This window comes from Nuphar pumila, chromosome 12 (assembly GCF_984573655.1).
Source record: "Nuphar pumila chromosome 12, dmNupPumi1.hap1.1, whole genome shotgun sequence".
Classification (NCBI taxonomy): domain Eukaryota; kingdom Viridiplantae; phylum Streptophyta; class Magnoliopsida; order Nymphaeales; family Nymphaeaceae; genus Nuphar; species Nuphar pumila.
The window spans coordinates 31,328,541-31,346,645 of NC_143260.1; the positions used below are offsets into that span (position 1 = coordinate 31,328,541).

The 18,105-nt window shown below is 40.5% G+C and overlaps 1 pseudogene across 1 annotated transcript; it reads right to left on the reverse strand.

Annotated features, from left to right (window-relative positions):
- Nucleotides 1–7,180: 7,180 nt before the first annotated feature.
- LOC149820528 (pectinesterase pseudogene) lies at nucleotides 7,181–15,529 on the reverse strand (annotated as a pseudogene). The gene is made up of 3 exons (XR_016426375.1): nucleotides 14,648–15,529; nucleotides 14,115–14,500; nucleotides 7,181–7,704 (listed from the first exon to the last, which is right to left on the reverse strand). The product of XR_016426375.1 is annotated as a pectinesterase pseudogene (transcript).
- Nucleotides 15,530–18,105: the final 2,576 nt, after the last annotated feature.

Consider the following 18,105-nt stretch of genomic DNA (forward strand, 5'->3'; position numbering starts at 1 on the left):
TATGAGGACATGAAACATTGTGTCCCATGAACTCTTCGCCAACATCAAATTGAAATATTTTGACAATAGCATTGAATATGTTTGAAATCAATTTATGAAAGCCATAAAATCTATAAATTAAATCAAATTTCAATTTCAACGGATATATCTAAACATATCTGGAAAAGTTGTCGACCATAATGATAGAACCAGTTTTAGTGCCAACTTTTTAATTTGCTCATGCTCTTGACACCCAAAATTTATGGATTCTGTAAATATGCTGAATTTTTCCAAAAAAAAAAATTAGAAAGAATGAATAAGATTTTTAAAACAGTTTTTTTTTTAAATATAAAGTTTCAGCTTGCAAGTTGATCGCCTTTCCTCCATAAGTGTCAAAGGATCAGCTCAGACAAGACCTCTGCGTTGTGTCTTGGTTCTATGCATATCCTGTGCTCCATACATCTTTTGGATCTCTTAAAATGAAAATTGAGACTTTGATGGTGACCTAAGCTTGAGAAAAACATGAAAAACACAAGCAAAGTAAACGACATGTTAGACAAATCAATTTTAAGATAAATACAATAAAATAGATAAAAATAAAAGAATATGATGCTCACCATGGGCTTAGGTAGCCCTCTTAGATGATTTGGTGAGTGTGACAAGATTATAAGAAAACTTTATTATCAGATGTTCTAAGAGTCTGTTTCTATAAAATGAAGCATGTAGATCACATCCTAACAGCGAAATTTTAAAAAAAAGTAAAAAAAAAATTATGAAAATCTTGGTTCATACCAGTATACATATTTTATTGGTAAACATATTTCAGTTATATAAGAAAGAGAATAATATGGTGGTTTTGCCACTTTTTCATTTGGCCCCTTCAAAATCATAGTTTTTTTTTTTTGTATTTTTTCTCACATCTAACTCCATGAATGTGATCTATAGGTTTCATTTAGTGAGAATAGGCTTTTGGATCACCAAAATTTGATGTATATACAAGTTTTTTTGGTGATCCAAAATCAATGGCTATGAAGGCATCAAATTTTTTTGACTCATAAAAATACATTTTTTCATCAAAAAAATATGATCCAGTAGTTGATTCCCACTAAATCAAGCATGCTTAACACATCTAACGGTTCAGATCTATCATACAACACATCAAACTATGGGGAAAAATGAGAAAATGTCGCAGCGCACACACACACACACATATACCGTAACAGTGGATACCCTTAATGTCGAACATGTGTTCAACATATTTTACATCAAAATCAGAATAGGGTGAAGACCAGGTTAGAAGAAAGAGGAGAAGGAGGAAGAAGGTAGAAGAGAGAGAGAGAGAGAGAGAGAGAGGTATACAAATACATTTTTTTCATTGAAAAAATATGATCCTATGGTCGATTCTTATTAAATATAAGCTAACCCTAATTTCATCCCTCCCAGGAAGGGCCCCACAATGAAACAAAGAATGAATTGACAAAAAAAACAAAGAAAATATATCTCGAGTCAACTACACTCCATTATAGGAATTTTTGATTCGGTTCGGTATTAGGATCTGTTGCATAGTATATGAGAAGATTTATATGCAGATCTGGATTTACAAGGATCCAGCCCTATCTAACCCATTTGCACATCTACGAGGGTACAAGTGTGCAAACTGGTAAGATCACTGAAATACCAATAATGGTAATTAAGATTGAATCCAAATTCAAATTAGATCAAATACAGTAGAGTTAAATCTGAATTCAAATTGAAAATTATAATATTGGATCTGATAAAAAAAAGGTTTTACATGTAATATTAAGTGCAAACACATCAAAAATCGACTAGATCCAAATGTAGATCAGACAGAAACTATAGATCCAATTTTGAACCTGAATACGGAGCTTATCCTCTTGAATCTGATGTAAACATAAATTCGGATTTTATCTTAAGATCCATATCCTACAAGTATGTGCTGGGTTTGGATTGGAGGTCTGACCGAATCCTAACCACACTCCATACCTAACCCACAATGGCATGATGGTCATGTTTAGGAGTGGGCATCGGGCCGACCCGCCCCGTTTACTAATGGGCTGGCTTTTGGCTCGGTTTTTAACAGGCTCGGGTTTGAAGAGAAGCCCATTGCCCGACCGATTAGCCCAACAGGCCAATGTAAAGCAGGTCGGGTCCAGCCCGGCTCGGCCTGACCTAATCCTAAAATGCATAAATGCTTGACTGAAACTATGGGTTAATGAGAGAATAGAAAGTTCTCATGCAATTAATTCCTAATTGTGTAAATAATGATAATTAATAAATGGCAGTCTCCAATGCAACTAATTAGCTAAATATTAATAGTTATCCAAGTTTAATTTTAATTTTTTTATATTATTAACAAATTTAATAAATAAATGAGGCCCGTCAGGATGGACCAGTAGCCTGTAGGCTGGTCTGAGCCTAGCCCACGTATATAATGGGTCGGGTTTTGGCCTGGTATCTAATGAGCCCGGGCCTAAAATCATGGTCCAAACCCGGCCCATGGGGCTGCCGTGCCGGTTGCTCACCCCTAGTTCAGTTTTAAATGACAAAGGGCCAATAAAATATGGGACCTTTCGGAGAAGGACCAACTTAACCCACAGGGGTACGATTAATTTGACTCACATTATGGCAAGAGCGGTTAGAACTGTGGGCCCCATATTTTGAATCTTGTTGAAGCATGGGGGTGTGGATCTGGTCATAGTAAATGGATATGGATCTATAGTTTGGGGAGACAAGTCTAATTTCAAAAGCCAATATCTGACAATAAGTACGGGTCAAACAATCATATGATCTGAGTCCAAGTTTCTATAGTGCATTGGAGTGAAGCACAGACATGCCATTCTGCACCATAAGGTAGGATTTGCTGAGTTGGGAAAATAGACAACAGGTCTTGGGTGTTGAATTTTCTCAACTGACCTCAGAAAGTTGTCATTTCTCATGTAAGCAAATGTGCCTCTGGGCAACATTGTTCGTTTCATGGGAAAATGACCCTACATATGAAAAACCATTGGACGTGGGCCACACGTTTTCGTAGGAAACAAGCTGTTTCCAATGAAAACAACATCAAACCTCCTCTCCAGTTTATTTATAGGCTTTGAATCGCTTCGCGACTACAATAGAGGAGTAGGACATGAGAAACATATGACAGAAGGTGGTTGTCACTCAATTTGCAGACATGCTGCATAATATGAAGACTGCAGCAAGAAAAACATCTAGCAGGATAGATGATCTACTGCAGTGGAAGGGCCATGAACCTCCTACTATCAGGTCAGATGTTTGGGATGCAATGTTCAATAAGTGGGCGGAACATGAATTTCGAAACCGCTCAGTGAAGGCTGCACAAAATCGAGTGAAGATGCCCGATGCCCATCTACACACAGGTGGATCTAGGACTTTTGGGAGCTACCTGAAGAAAATGATAACTCATCAATATATATATATATATATATTGTCAATTTTATAAGTATTGTTGCATACCTATTAAATAATTTTTTTATTATTTAACTTCGCAGGAAGCAGAAAAATGAGGCATTGTGCCATGCAAGGATGTATTTGTTGAAACACATAAATATAAGACCACGTGAGAGTTCGTATCAAAGAAGGCAAGAACGACAACGATATGTATTTATTGTATTGATAAACATTGTATTATATATGTTATCATAAATATTGTAATTCTTAATTATTAATTTATACTATAATCATTACTTTGTAGGAGTCATATGAGCAACAGATGGTAGAGCGATATGGCGATGACTACACTCAGTATCCACCTTTTGATCCTGCAGCATGAGTGACTGCAACAGGTGAACCCAAAAAGGGTCGTGTATTCAGGTTTGGGAGTAATATGAATACCTCACCAGTCGTTGCCTCCTCCAGTCACAGGTCACATAGTTCTCCCGACAGCATCAGCTCCAAGCATCCGAATGACCCGCTTAATTCTTGGGATGGTGTCTGTCAGCATTGTTAATGATACAATGCATGACTATTTATATGAAGCAATTTCCGATGTTGTCCGTAATGAGTTGTGCAACTTTTTTGAGGACAGGAAAACTTCGTCTGCAGGTGCCTCTCAGGTATGAAAGTTTCATGTTGTTAAATTTCAAGCTAGTATATGCATGATTAGAACATATATTTGCATGATTGAATCATTATGAATTTTTTATGTCAGCCTTAGAATACATCTGAATTCTATTAATATCCTTTGCTTCATTGCTAGCTAGATTATGTGTAATTCACTCATGTTACTTTGATTGCCTTAACTTAGGTGCATTGCATATAATTTATTTCATTATATTTTATTAATCAATACTAACCTTTTTTTTATCTTGTAGGATGCTGGAGATAATCAGTGTAGAGGAGCTGAAGGGGCAGATCGAGACAATGAAGAAGATGATGCACAAAATATTGGCGATGATTAGATTCATGTGTTGAATTTGTTGTACCTTCTTATTGTTTCAAAAGAAAATATTTGTAAATGTTCACTTGTAAATAATTAGAACTTGGCAAGGATTATAGTGGATCGATAAATTGTTTTAGTTATAAATTATTTTAGTTGCTTTTTATATGTATTTTTTATGTGTACTTTATTTTTTATACACAGGAAATATAAATTGTATCACGAGATTTTTTTTTTCGATATTTATGTTTTAAACAATTTTTTTTTTTTTTTTTTATTGTTTGCGATGGATAAAGTCCATAAGTAAGCCAAGTACATGTGACCGCATGAGCTATATGCGTAAATCGACTCGAGCCCTTTCTCTGGACCTACTGCATTTGGTCCACTCATTGGCTCAGGGATTGACAAATTAACTTAGATTGTGAGCCAGTAACACATGAGTTTAAAAAAATATTAAAAAAATATTAAAAAAATATTATAAATATTAAAAATATTTTGAACTATTTGTAGAAGTCATGACAACTACCACTCCAGTCCAGCCCTATATGGACCAAATTCATGTAACATCTTGTACTTATTGCATCTCTTGAATTGTACCCTGAACAGTGCCACAGGCGGTAGCAAGCATACCTCAAGAGTATTTTGAGTTGGGTAAGAAGCGGATCCACATAGCCCGAACAAGTCACCTGGACATTTGGTCGATCCAGATCCACGCCTAACTATGGTTTTTGGTCCTAAACTTTGGAGCAGTGCCTCAGTCGGACCGTTTGCTCTCATGATCCCGTGATGTATTGGCACCAATTAGAATCCGTAATTCATATGGAATCCATGGTCCATGCATCTTTCTGGCTCACACTAACTAAGAGTCACACCAATGGGGGCTCCGTTGTCTGGTAGGAGCAGCTACTGCACGTCACCTTCTGTTGGGATGTTGCAAGTTCAAAACCCAATGGTATGGTTGTATAAATGGTGGGGGTCTGCCTAACCCCAGCTTAACTATAAAAAAAAAGCCACAAGAAGTCTCTGATGAAAGGAAGCTTCATCTCTCCCTAAGTTAGGAGGCAAATGAATTCCATTCATCCCCTGTGTCATCCTTATCTTCATACCCCTCCAGATTTCGTTGATGAAAGTTGTTTTGAGTAAATCAGAATCCACAGATTAGATCTACATCGTTCATTTATTGAAGTTCCACATTTAATAAAACGTCTAAATCTGACGTGTGTAGGACTTTTTTGGTAATTTAAAAAAATCACATTTTTTCATTGAAAAAATACCATCCTATGGTCGATTCTTATTAAATTGACCATGCTTCTGCAGGGTCAGATTTGATCAAATTAAGAGGGGGTATACAAATGGGGGATGAGTAGAACCTAATCAGGAGGCAGAAATGTCTTTTAGTGCAATTTTTTTTTTTGTTTTTTTGGCGAGGAGAATCGCTGATTCAAGTGGTGGGGGCAAGGAAGAGATTGACACTCTACCGTAAAGCCTTGCCGACCAAGGAGCATTATGCTTTCTCCCTTAGGCAAGTGATGTACACCCGGTTCATAAACTCTTTGGACATGTTTTTCTTTTAAAGCATTTTGCCGAGGAATTCATCAATGTGTTTTGTGTTCTCTCTCTCTCTCTCAAACATTTTTGTAAGATATGTTATAAACCCATGGTCTACAACTTTAAAAAATATTTAAGCTGAAAATTTTAAGCTTTTTTTCATAAAAAAGCATAATCCAAGTGTCATTTTATAGCAAATCAGTCAATGGGCAGATTTTTCAATTAAAAGACAAGAAAATATATATTGTTTTACTGGCCATGGACCCGGCATATTTTATTTAAACCTTATGGGTATATTTGATGGCTTGTCCATGATTGGATGAAATGAATAGAATGGAACACAACATTGGTTCTGTTTGCCCCCCCCCCCATTCTTTTTGTTCAAGTCCAACAAATGTCCGTTGTTTGACGGAGAAAGAATGAAGAAAAAGAAACCCTAATCAAGAAGAGAGACCTAATAAAAAAATCAAACAAAAACCTAATCTATGAAAATCAAACAAAAATCTTAAACTTAAGAAAACCCTCACAAATGAAAACCTAAAAGTGTCCTAAAAAGAACTTTGATAATAAAAGAAGAACAAGAAGAAGAAAAGAGAAACTTTGCCGGCCTCACGTCACCTTGATGGCAGCCTCATCCCCGATGGCCTTGCATCGCCTCGCTGGCTTCGCATCACCTCAACGGCGGCCTAATCACCGGCATCAGTGACCCCCTGACTGCAAAGGAGAGAGAGAGAGTCGGAGGACCCCTGCCCCCAACTTTTTTTTTTAACATGCGTTTCCCGCATCCTGTCCTTTTTGTAACAGGGGGATAGGTGTTACAAAAATAACACCTTTCTAAGAATGCGCTGAGCACTGTTCTAAGCGTCACCGCATCCGACTTTTGTTGAAATCACTGTCCCCTGCGTTCATTTCATCCCATTTTGGATGGAGGATGGTGATTCAAACATACCATATAGGACCTGGGTATAGTTTTTCACATGGTAGGTGCAGTCGGATGTGGGTCTGGACCCGGTACCATTGCCTCACAGCCAGATCCTGGTCTGGACCCACTGGGTCCGGTGAAACTCGATCGTGACCGTTATAATGTGTGGATCTTTGTTTCTTAACTAGCTGAAAACAAACAGAAGAAGATGGGGGTGAATAATAGGAAATGAAAATACCAACAATTTAATTAGGTGTTACTGAGAGACCTTTAAACGAGGAAAAATCTTATACATAAGAACGAATACGATGGCGTTCTACATATGGAATGTCCAATCCTGTATATATACTTTTCAATTGAAAAAATAAGGTGACATACTTTCCTACAAATTGATTTTTCTGCGGAACAAACTAATCATGTATAACATGACTTGGGCCTTGTAAATTGCATATAAATAAACAAATGAAGGTCATCTATTTGACTAATCCAAAAAGAATTAATGATCTAAGCACACTTCTGGTACCATCAGCTTCTTCTTCTTCAAAGCCAATCAAGCCGTAAATGGCACACTTGTCTTGGGCAGCCAAACATCTCCTTGAACAAAATTGGACACGGTGAACATGGTCGCATCACTCGAAGTCATCACATGGAACCCAGGCCATTTCACTCTCCCGCTAGTAGCAGCACCAGGGCCACGGTTGTTATACTCACTGTAGTACAATGTGGTCAGAGCAAAATTACCGGACCAAGGCGTCCAACCAGCAGGGTCGATCAAGCTACCAAGATTGGATTGTATGAACACCGTCCTTGAGTACTGCCGCCACGGCCTACCCAGATACTGTTAGGTGTAAGAAGGAAGGGAGAGAAAATTCAAAGAAGAAAATGGGTTGTTTATAGATAGTGGTCTTGATGAGGTGGAATAGTCCCATATTGCTTTTGCTTGAGTTTTCTGAGGGCTTTATAAGCAATTAGTGAACTCATACACTTGTTCCTGAGAACAAGGGAGTGAGATGACCACCACACACACACGCGCACGCGTGCCCGCTCGCCGCGCCATGCCGAGCCGAGTCGGGTTCGGGTTCGGGTTCGGGTAATTGGCCCTTTAGGGCCATATCCAATCAAGACAAAGTATCTTTTTACCCAAAGTTTCTTCCCTGTTACTCTCTCTCCCTCTTTCCTGTGAGTTATCTCGAAAGGGGTTGTTCTGCAACTTTGGTTCGAAGAGGCTGTTTTCGAAGAACGATTCGTCGGAGTGCACTGTTCGGTTCGTCGTAGCTATTGTATCCTGGGGGAAGGACGTCGGACCCTGATCTGCACAGTATGTGGGGGCGAATCTTCTCTAAGGGGAGTACTTTCGTACGCCTTAGCTTTTTGCACAGTATTAACATGTGTTCGTTGTTTTCATTGTGTTCTATGCAACTGTTTGTCTATTTGCTGTGGTCTGGATTTTGGTTGCTTGCGGAAACCGACATGCCTAAACCCTATTATTGTTTCTGTCGTCTGTTAATCATGTTATTTACACTGTTGTATTTCCTGATTTATATTGTGTTTTATATCATGATGACGATTGTGAAACTGTGTGATCCGAAAAATGATCCAGCAGTCTTAGAGAAGATTCAAAGCATGTCGTCTTCTTCTGCGTTTGTACCAAAAGTGGACATGTCCGGTATGCCGGAAAAGTTTGTCGATCAGAACTTCAAGCGTTGGCAGCAACGCATGAAGATCTGGTTCACTACGATAGGGCTGTTGAATGTTCTGGAAATCGACTGCCCTTCGGTGTCTGATATTAACCCTGACCCTTCTGCAGTCACTGCGTCTGTAGAGTGGAAAGAAAAGGACAGTATATGCCGTGGTTGCATACTGTTGGCTCTGTCAAACACATTGTTCGATGTGTACTGTTCTTCATCTACCACTGCTAAGGGTTTATGGGATCAACTGGACAAGAAGTACAATACCGAAGACCAAGGTCTTGAAAAGTACTCCGTTGCCAAGTTTCTGAAATATCAGATGGTAGAAGGCAAGTCGGTCACTGAGCAGGCACACGAGTTTCTGCTACTGCTCCATAGTTTGGCTGAGGCTGAAATAAAACTTTCTGAGAAGTTTCAAGTTATGACCATCGTAGAGAAATTTCCTAAGTCTTGGGTAGACTTCGGTATGTCTATCAAGCACCGTAGAGGGAAAATTTCTCTAGATGATCTTATGGTAGCCATTGCCATTGAAGAGGAGCATAGGAGCTAGAAACAGATCGTAATGCCAACTGAACCGCCTAAGGTGAACATGATGATTGGAACTTTTAAGGGCAAAGGACAAAAATCGAAATCTGCAATAAAAAACCAGTTTAAACCTAAGGCCAAAATCCAGAAAAAGGCAAAGAACAAACCGTGCTGGAACTGTGGGCAGGTTGGGCACTGGGCTAAGGAATGTCCTTCCAAGAAGACCAAAGCTCATGGGACCACAGACGAAACGCCTCAAGTCAACATGGTGACTGAGGTCGTTGGGACCAGTACTGGGTATGTTTCTGTTAACCAGGAAATCTATCACGTTTATGAGCCAACTGAGTGGCTGGTTGACACTGGGGCTAATGTGCACGTTTGTGCTGATAAGTCTGTCTTTGTCTCATACCAGGCTGCTGCAGGCAGATCCGTGACTATGGGCAATTCAACGGCTGCTAAGGTGTTAGGGATTGGACGCGTGGATCTGAAGTTTCCTTCAGGATGAGTTCTATCTTTACATAGAGTACACCATGTGCCTGTAGTTAGAAGGAACATTCTAAGTGGTTCATGTCTTGTTAGAGAGGGTTATGAATTTAACTTTAAATGTAATAAAGTTGTTATTTTACATTCTGGAACTTTTATTGGCAAGGGATATTTAGATGATGGTTTATTCAAACTTCGTGTTGAACATGTTTGCAGTGATAAATTAGAAAATAATGTTTCTTTTGATTCATTGTCTAATGTTGCATATAACATAGAATCATCTGACTTATGGCATAATAGATTAGGTCATGTGAATTTCAACTTTGTGAAACGCATGATGAACTTGAAAATGATTCCTGAGCATTCCATTGATAAAACTAAAAAATGTGAAATTTGTGTGCAAGCAAAACAATGTAGGAAACATTTCCATACGATTGTTAGAGATTCTGAAATATTGAATCTGGTGCATACAGATATCTGTGAATTTAATGGAGTATTAACCAGAAATCATAAAAAGTATTTTATCACTTTTATAGATGATAGCACTAAATACTGTTATATGTATCTGCTAAAATCAAAAGATGAAGCTTTTGATAAGTTTCTTAATTTTAAGAATGAAGCAGAAACACAAACTGGTAGAAAACTTAAAAGATTGAGGTCTGATAGAGGAGGAGAATATACCTCTAATAAACTCGATGAATATTGCAAGTTTGTTGGAATAGTTCATGAGTTTACTGCTCCGTATTCTCCTCAATCCAATGGGATTGCAGAAAGAAAGAATAGAACCCTAACTGACATGATAAATACTCTACTTAGGAGTTCTGGATTACCTACCTATATGTGGGGGGATGCTATGAATACGGCTTTCCATATTCTAAATAGAGTACCTCAGAAGCATAAGGACAGTAGCCCTTTTGAACTCTGGAGAAATAGGAAAGCTAGCTTAAAATACCTTAAAGTCTGGGGGTGCCTTGCTAAGGTACTTGTCCCAGAACACAATAGGAAGAAGCTAGGTCCTAAAACAGTAGATGTTGTCTTTTTGGGTTATGTAGAGAACAGCTATGTCTACAAGTTCTTAGTAATTAAATCTGAGATATCTGGCATAGATGTTAACTCTATTGTAGAGCTTCGAGAAGCTACATTCTTTGAGGATGTATTTCCCATGAAAGTTGGTGTACCTCAGAATTTGTCTTCTTTAGATATACCTTCAACTTCTGGTTCTATTCCCGAACATGTGGAAAGGATGACAGATGTGGGGGTAGAACCATCTTGTTCCCATCCTAGACCCGATGAGTCTGTGGAAGTGGTTGAACCTAGAAAGAGCAAGAGACCAAGGATTACCAAGGATTTTGGAAGTGACTTTATCACTTACCTTATCGAAGATGATCCTCCCACTTTCCGAGATGCAATGGCTTCACCTGAAGCAAAGCATTGGAAAAATGCCATCAAGAGTGAAATGGACTCCATTATCTCTAATGGTACTTGGGAACTGGTTGACCTCCCTCGTGGTAGTTCCACAATTGGGTGCAAATGGATCTTTAAGAAGAAGTTAAAACCAGATGGATTCATTGACAAGTACAAGGCGAGACTGGTTGCCAAGGGGTTCAAACAAAAGGAGGGAATAGATTACTTTGATACCTATTCTCCGGTTACCCGGATGACCACTATTAGAGTGCTTATTGCACTGACTTCCATTTATGATCTCTCGGTCCATCAAATGGACGTGAAGACCGCTTTCTTGCATGGCGATCTTGAAGAAGAGATCTATATGGATCAACCTGAGGGTTATGTGGCTCCTGGTAATGAAGATAAAGTTTGTAGACTTGTTAAGTCATTATATAGACTAAAACAAGCCCCTAAACAATGGCATAAAAAATTTGATAATATTATTTTATCATTTGACTTTGTTGTCAATGAATTTGATAAGTGTGTTTATTGTAAAATTAAAAGTGATGATTGTATTATTTTATGCTTGTATGTAGATGACATTCTTTTGTTTGGTTCCAATATGGGAATTGTAAATGAGACAAAGTCCTTTTTTAGTAGTAAGTTTGATATGAAGGATATGGGTGTTGCAAATGTGATCTTAGGCTTAAAGCTGACTCGTTCAGCTGAGGGAATAGTCATTTCTCAATCTCACTTTGTTGAGAAAGTACTTGTGAAATTTGGTTATAACCAAGGGAGATCTGTAGCAACTCCATATGACCCTTCTATCACTCTTCATAAGAATACGACTGGTGTTCCTGTGTCTCAATTGAGGTATTCCCAGATTATTGGAAGTTTGATATATCTTGCAAATTGCACGAGACCGGATATTTCGTTTTCCATGACAAAATTAAGTAGATACACAAGTTGTCCAAATCACACTCATTGGAAGGCATTGGACAGGGTACTTAGATACCTGAAAGGAACTATTTCCTTGAGTTTGCATTACAAGAGATTCCCTGCAGTTCTTGAGGGATATAGTGATGCAAGCTGGATAGCCATGAACTCTAGTAGTTATGGCGTGACAGGGTATGTATTTACCTTGGGTGGCGGCGCAGTCGCCTGGAGATCAGTAAAGCAGACCATCTTGTCTCGGTCTACTTTTGAAGCTGAACTCTGTGCTTTAGATGTCACAGAATTGGAAGTTGAATGGTTAAAGGGACTTCTTGAGGAACTTCCTTTAATGTGCAAGCCAATTCCTGTGATATCTGTGCATTGTGACAATATGGCCACTATTGCAAAGATTAAAAGCACAAAATATAACCAAAAGCAGAGGAGACACATCCAAGTCAGAATAAAATCTGTAAGGGAACTGGTGTCTCAGTTAGTGGTTGTTGTGGACTATGTTGGATCCAAAGAGAACACAACTGATCCATTAACGAAAGGACTAGATAAGTCGTTAGTCCTAAAATCCAGAGAGGGGATGAGACTGAAACCCATCAGTAGTTCATCTACAGTAGCAACCCAACCTATCTGAGTGGAGATCCCACAAAGTAGGTTCAATGTGGTAATAACAAGTTGTAGGGTGAACCGGATAGCACCTTATTAAATATGATACCTTGTATCTGTGTCTGTTCCCTTGTTTACTCTGGAAAGGTGTTGTAGCTGCAAGTTAAGGAAGAGTTAAAACTCTGAATGGATTCAAAGCCTTCAAGGCGAGATGTTAGCAGTGCATCTTTGGAGAAGCCCACCTATGTGAGTGTGACTGTGTGGCCGCAGTTTAAGGAATTGGGTTATTTCTGAAGTCACTCATGAAACAGGATTCGGGCGCATGGCCTTTAACGCGCCGCCCCTAAATATTACAACCAGAACCTTTATCGTGTTGTTGCTAATGGACACTCCTACAACTAAGGTTCATGTTCAAGACTTCAGTTCACTTCATTCCTGTGGGGGTAAAGTTAGTCAACTAAGGTAGTGGTTCAAACCGGAAGGTACCATTGCTGAAAGCATGATATATCCTGTTGCAGATTGTCTCATTTTGCACCTTGGTTTCCTCCCGTTTCATTCTTTGAATTTGTGGGGGAATGTTAGGTGTAAGAAAGAAGGGAGAGAAAATTCAAAGAAGAAAATGGGTTGTTTATAGATAGTGGTCTTGATGAGGTGGAATAGTCCCATATTGCTTTTGCTTGAATTTTTTGAGGGCTTTATAAGCAATTAGTGAACTCATACACTTGTTCCTGAGAACAATGGAGTGGGATGACCACCACACACACACGCGCCCGCCCGCCGCGCCGTGCCGTGTCGTGTCGTGCCGAGCCGGGCCGGGCCGGGCTTGGGTTCGGGTAATTGGCCCTTTAGGGCCATATCCAATCAAGACAAAGTATCTTTTTACCCAAAGTTTCTTCGGTTATTTGGATTCGGTAAAGGGTTATGGGAATGGATAACGGGTCACGACTCCTCGTATTTCGTGCCCGTTATAGTCCCTCAGATTCTGTAACGGGTATCGATCTTTCGATGACCGTTAACGGATCACGTCTCCTCAGAATCCGTAACGGGTCCTTCCACGTTTCATAACCGTTCATGGGTTATAAAAGCGTGGTGAGGGCTGGGGTTACGTAAAGGCTGAGACAGACGAATTCCTGGAGCTCTGCGATTTCCCATCTCCCCTGTTACTCTCTCTCCCTCTTTCCTGTGAGTTATCCCGAAAGGGGTTGTTCTGCAACTTTGGTTCGAAGAGGCTGTTTTCGAAGGACGATCCGCCGGAGTGCACCGTTTGGTTCGTCGTGACTATTGTATCCTGGGGGAAGGACGCCGGACCCTGATCTGCAGAGTATGTGGGGGCGAATCTTCTCTAAGGGGAGTACTTTCGTACGCCTTAGCTTTTTGCACAGTATTAACATGCGTTCGTTGTTTTCATTGTATTATATGCAACTGTTTGTCTATTTGCTGTGGTCTGGATTTTGGTTGCTTGCAGAAACCGATATGCCTGAACCCTGTTATTGTTTCTGTCGTCTGTTAATCATGTTATTTACACTGTTGTATTTCCTGATTTATATTGTGTTTTATATCATGATGACGATTGTGAAACTGTGTGATCCGAAAAATGATCCAGCAGATACGTCTTCACATTGGCATTGCCTGCAGAGAGATCTGAAGCAGCCAGGACATTGCAGTTTATGATAGAGGTGCCTGTGTTTTGATTGGGATCCATTCTGCCTTGAGCTGTCACCGTGTTGAACTGCCCCGCAGAAGGGAGCCTAGCATAGATGTTGCAGTTTTGGAAGACGACTGCTGCGTTGCCGAAGATGAAGTCGACGGTGCCGTAGATGTCGCACTCTCTGTAGAACTGACGAAGGGAGTAGGTGTAGAGAGTGTCTTGGTATCCCTCGAAGCTGCATTGATAGAAGGTGGAGAGATCAGCTCCGTTCCTGACTGCCACTGCCTGTTGCTTGGCTGCGCCGGCCGTGTTGCGCACCGTGATGCCAACTGCCACGAAGCCTTCACCAAACACAGCTGCACATTTCCAACATAAAAAAACTTTATATGTTAAATAACAGCCATTGTGCAACGCCAAAATTAAGACTACAAAACTTAGGATTGGCAACCCAAATATGATGTATATTAACTCATCTACATTGTCCTAATTACAAACCAGCTAACCTAGAGTTGCAGAATTGAAAGTGGTCGAGCCATCAGCGACGCTATGCTGTCCGGTGATGATGGTCTTGCCGATCCCGTCTCCCGTCATCGTTATGTACTTGTTGTTCTTAGGGATGGTCACGTACTCCTGGTACACTCCCGCCTTTACGTGTATCACGTAGTATCCCTTGCTACCGTCGTTGTTGACGGGAGCTGCTGCAACAGCCTCGCTGATAGTTCGGTAGTTGCCACTCCCATCCTGGGCGACCACCACACTGCCCAGAGTTTGCAGAGCCATCCTCCTTCCGGGGCTGGACAGGAAGATTTTCTTCTTCACCCAGCGAGGGGCACCATCGCTCCCTACTCTGAGATCGTCCAACAATTGCCTGCCGGGGTTGGCCTTGTTGTTCTTATGGGCGCAGGAATGAACGAACATGGAGAGGGAGACGCTATAGAGCTGGGAGCCACTGACAAGTGAAGCATAGAGTTTGTGCCCCCGGTGCAATACTGATGCTTGGGTGAGCCCTTCGTAGCATGTCTGATGGTTGGTGACGATGGCGCTCAGGAGGGTGTGCACCAAGTCGGCTTGGTCGCTGGTCAGGTTGGTGATGTCGTTGGAGTTGAGGGTTGAGAGGGAGGAGATCAAGAAGTCGGTGGTGAGTTGGGAGAGGAGGAGGCAGTCTTTGAGTGCACCTGCTGCCTGCGGTGTGAGGGTGTTGTTCTCCCTTATGGTTCGGTCGATGAGGGAAGAAAACCTCGTCGACTCTTCGACGGATTTCTTGACCAGGTATCGGCCGTAGCCGGAGAGGGTAGAGAGTGATTGTTGGGGTAAGAGGGACTTGCAGAAGGAAGGGTTGGAGGTGATCAGGTTACAGGCCTTGTCTGGGGTGAGTGGGGCAGTGAGGTCTTGTGAGGAAGAGGAGGGGAGGAAGGTAAAGATGAGAGGGATGAAGATGATGAGGAGGGCTTTGGAGGGAACCATCTTCGTGTTTGGATTGGTGGTCTTTCTCTCTCTCTATCTATCTATCAAACTTCCGAGTTGGAAAGAGCTGCGGTGAAGGAGGCATATATATAAGGAATCCTTGGCTGTTTCAGTTTGCCTGATAGGCGTGATAGACAATATTTGCACGTTACTCTTTCTATCGATTGATGTACATGAGCCAAGAATTCAAAAATTGTAAAATACAATTGAAGACTGCGGCTCTCGCTCTCTGTCTATCTTGGTAGCCGTCCAAATGAAACTGTCTTCTTTATTGACTCTCTCTCTCTAAGGTTGAACCAACACAGTGCGACTCAGGACATTCAATTGAACTCCGTTTGACACCGATTCAAGCGCTTCATCATTCCGACATGACCAGGAAAATCGGTGACCACTAGCGGCCTCAACTAGTCTGGTTGACCTGTACATCATTCGCTGAGCGGAGCCCATATCTCTATATAGAGGGTGACCAGGCCAATGCCTGGTTGATGATTTGGTGGACTTTGGACCTGCTCTACCCCCCAACTGTCCTGAGCGGATCCAATCAACTATAGACGAGTGTCAAGCCCAGCCATCCTAGGTCGTATGACAAGATCACTTAGATGAGCCGAGTTCAAGCTATGCTTGTTGAGAACAACAATTTTGGAGCTAAGCCGTGCAGTGTTTATTCGTGCTCAGCTTGATAATTCTTCACGAGCCACATGTTAAGTTATTATTTTGTGCTCCCGATAAAACTCTCGACGAGCCAAGCCGAGAGAAGCCACAAGATGCTCGTGTCATTTTCCTACTCTTGTGGTTGTGGGTCAAGCAAAAACTTGTTTGACTGGGCCTTGTGGGTCTGGTCGTATGAGTTGTCTCGCCTGCTATGGGTTAGACTCGGTTTGATCTTCTTCCTTGTTACGTCAAAAACTAGATGCCATTTTGCACGTGGAATCTGAGCCGATTGCCTTAGACTTCTTTAACCATCCACCTAGCAAGGAAAATGACGTCCAAACACTGTTGACAATGATAGACGACAATATTTCCGGAGACAATATATGCTGTGGGTATTCGTCAAATTAGTACTACTTGAGACTGGGTAACATACAACCTGCTGAGACTACTTGATGCCATTTGGCCATTGAATACCGATGAATGCCCAAGACCGGGCTAGATAAACCAGGATTACCCGAAACTTCACTTACATATGGGAAACTCATTTTCTAACAAACCGTTTTCGAAACCTATGGAAACTTCTAAAAATGCATGGGAAACTCGTTTTCCTTCAAGTGAGAAACCTGTTTCACATCACCTTTTTTTTTTTGTAATTTATAACCTGAAGAAACCGCGCAGGCTCAGCCTGCCATGCCTACGGTTGTCAGGATGGCAGCGTAAGACTCCAAGACTAGGAGCCCTGGCCCCGAAGCCTATGCTATGCGTTGACTTGTGTAGAAGGGCGGTGCCCATGAGAATCAAACCTTGATTTAGCCGCCCCTTCCCTACAAGGGAGCCCCGTTTTTTGTTCTTTGTCCTTTAGGTGAGTGGAGCAAAACCAATTCATAAACTCCATCATTGTGTTGTGAGATGTCTCTCTCGGTCGCCATCCAAATCAAAGTGCTCTCTCTCTCTCTCTCTCTCTCTCTCTCTCTCTCTCTCTCTCTCTCTCTCTCTATATATATATATATATATATATATATATATATATATATATATATATATATATATATATATATATATATATATATATGATAATTATTGGCTACTAAGAAAGATATGAAACTAATGAGTAACACTTTTTTATTCAAAAATTTCTAAATTCTTGTACATCAATTGTTAGTTTATTTATGGAGAAACTTATTTTGAATCATGTGATTATGATAAGTAATTAGGTTTTTTAAAGGGTTTCAAAAATCACTCTCATGAGTCAATTCTCTTACTTTCAAGAGTCGACTCATAGGTTACAAGGATCAAAGTCTTAACAGAGTGAGTTCACTCTTCCACTGCATAGAGTTGGCTTTACAGTATAAGAGTCAACTCTTCTGAAAAGAGTCGGCTCAAACAGAGAACAAGGTCGACTCTCCTTTAGGAGAGTGTCGACTCTTCTAAAACAAAAACTTGACTCTTCTAAATAGTGATCGACTAATTTGAAATGGGTCGACTCTTTAAAAGTAAGAATCGACCCATGTTTTAAAAACTTGAGTCGATTCTGTCCAAAGAGAAAGGAGTCAACACTGAGAAGTACAAGTCGACCCTCGCTTTGTAGAATCGGGTAGCTCTCAAAAATTCATTTATGAGCTAAAAAATGCCACCAAAAGGTGGGTCTATATTAACAAACTTCAACCCAACATACTGGGGGTTAAAACAAAAGATCCAACACATATAGTTCATAAAATTTCAAGCATACAACATATTTTTAAACATTCATAACATGAATACGAACTTGGGCTGCATAAACTAAAGCATATACATTTCAATCCAAGATTCATTTTAAGCATAAATTTTACCTAAAAAACTAAACATT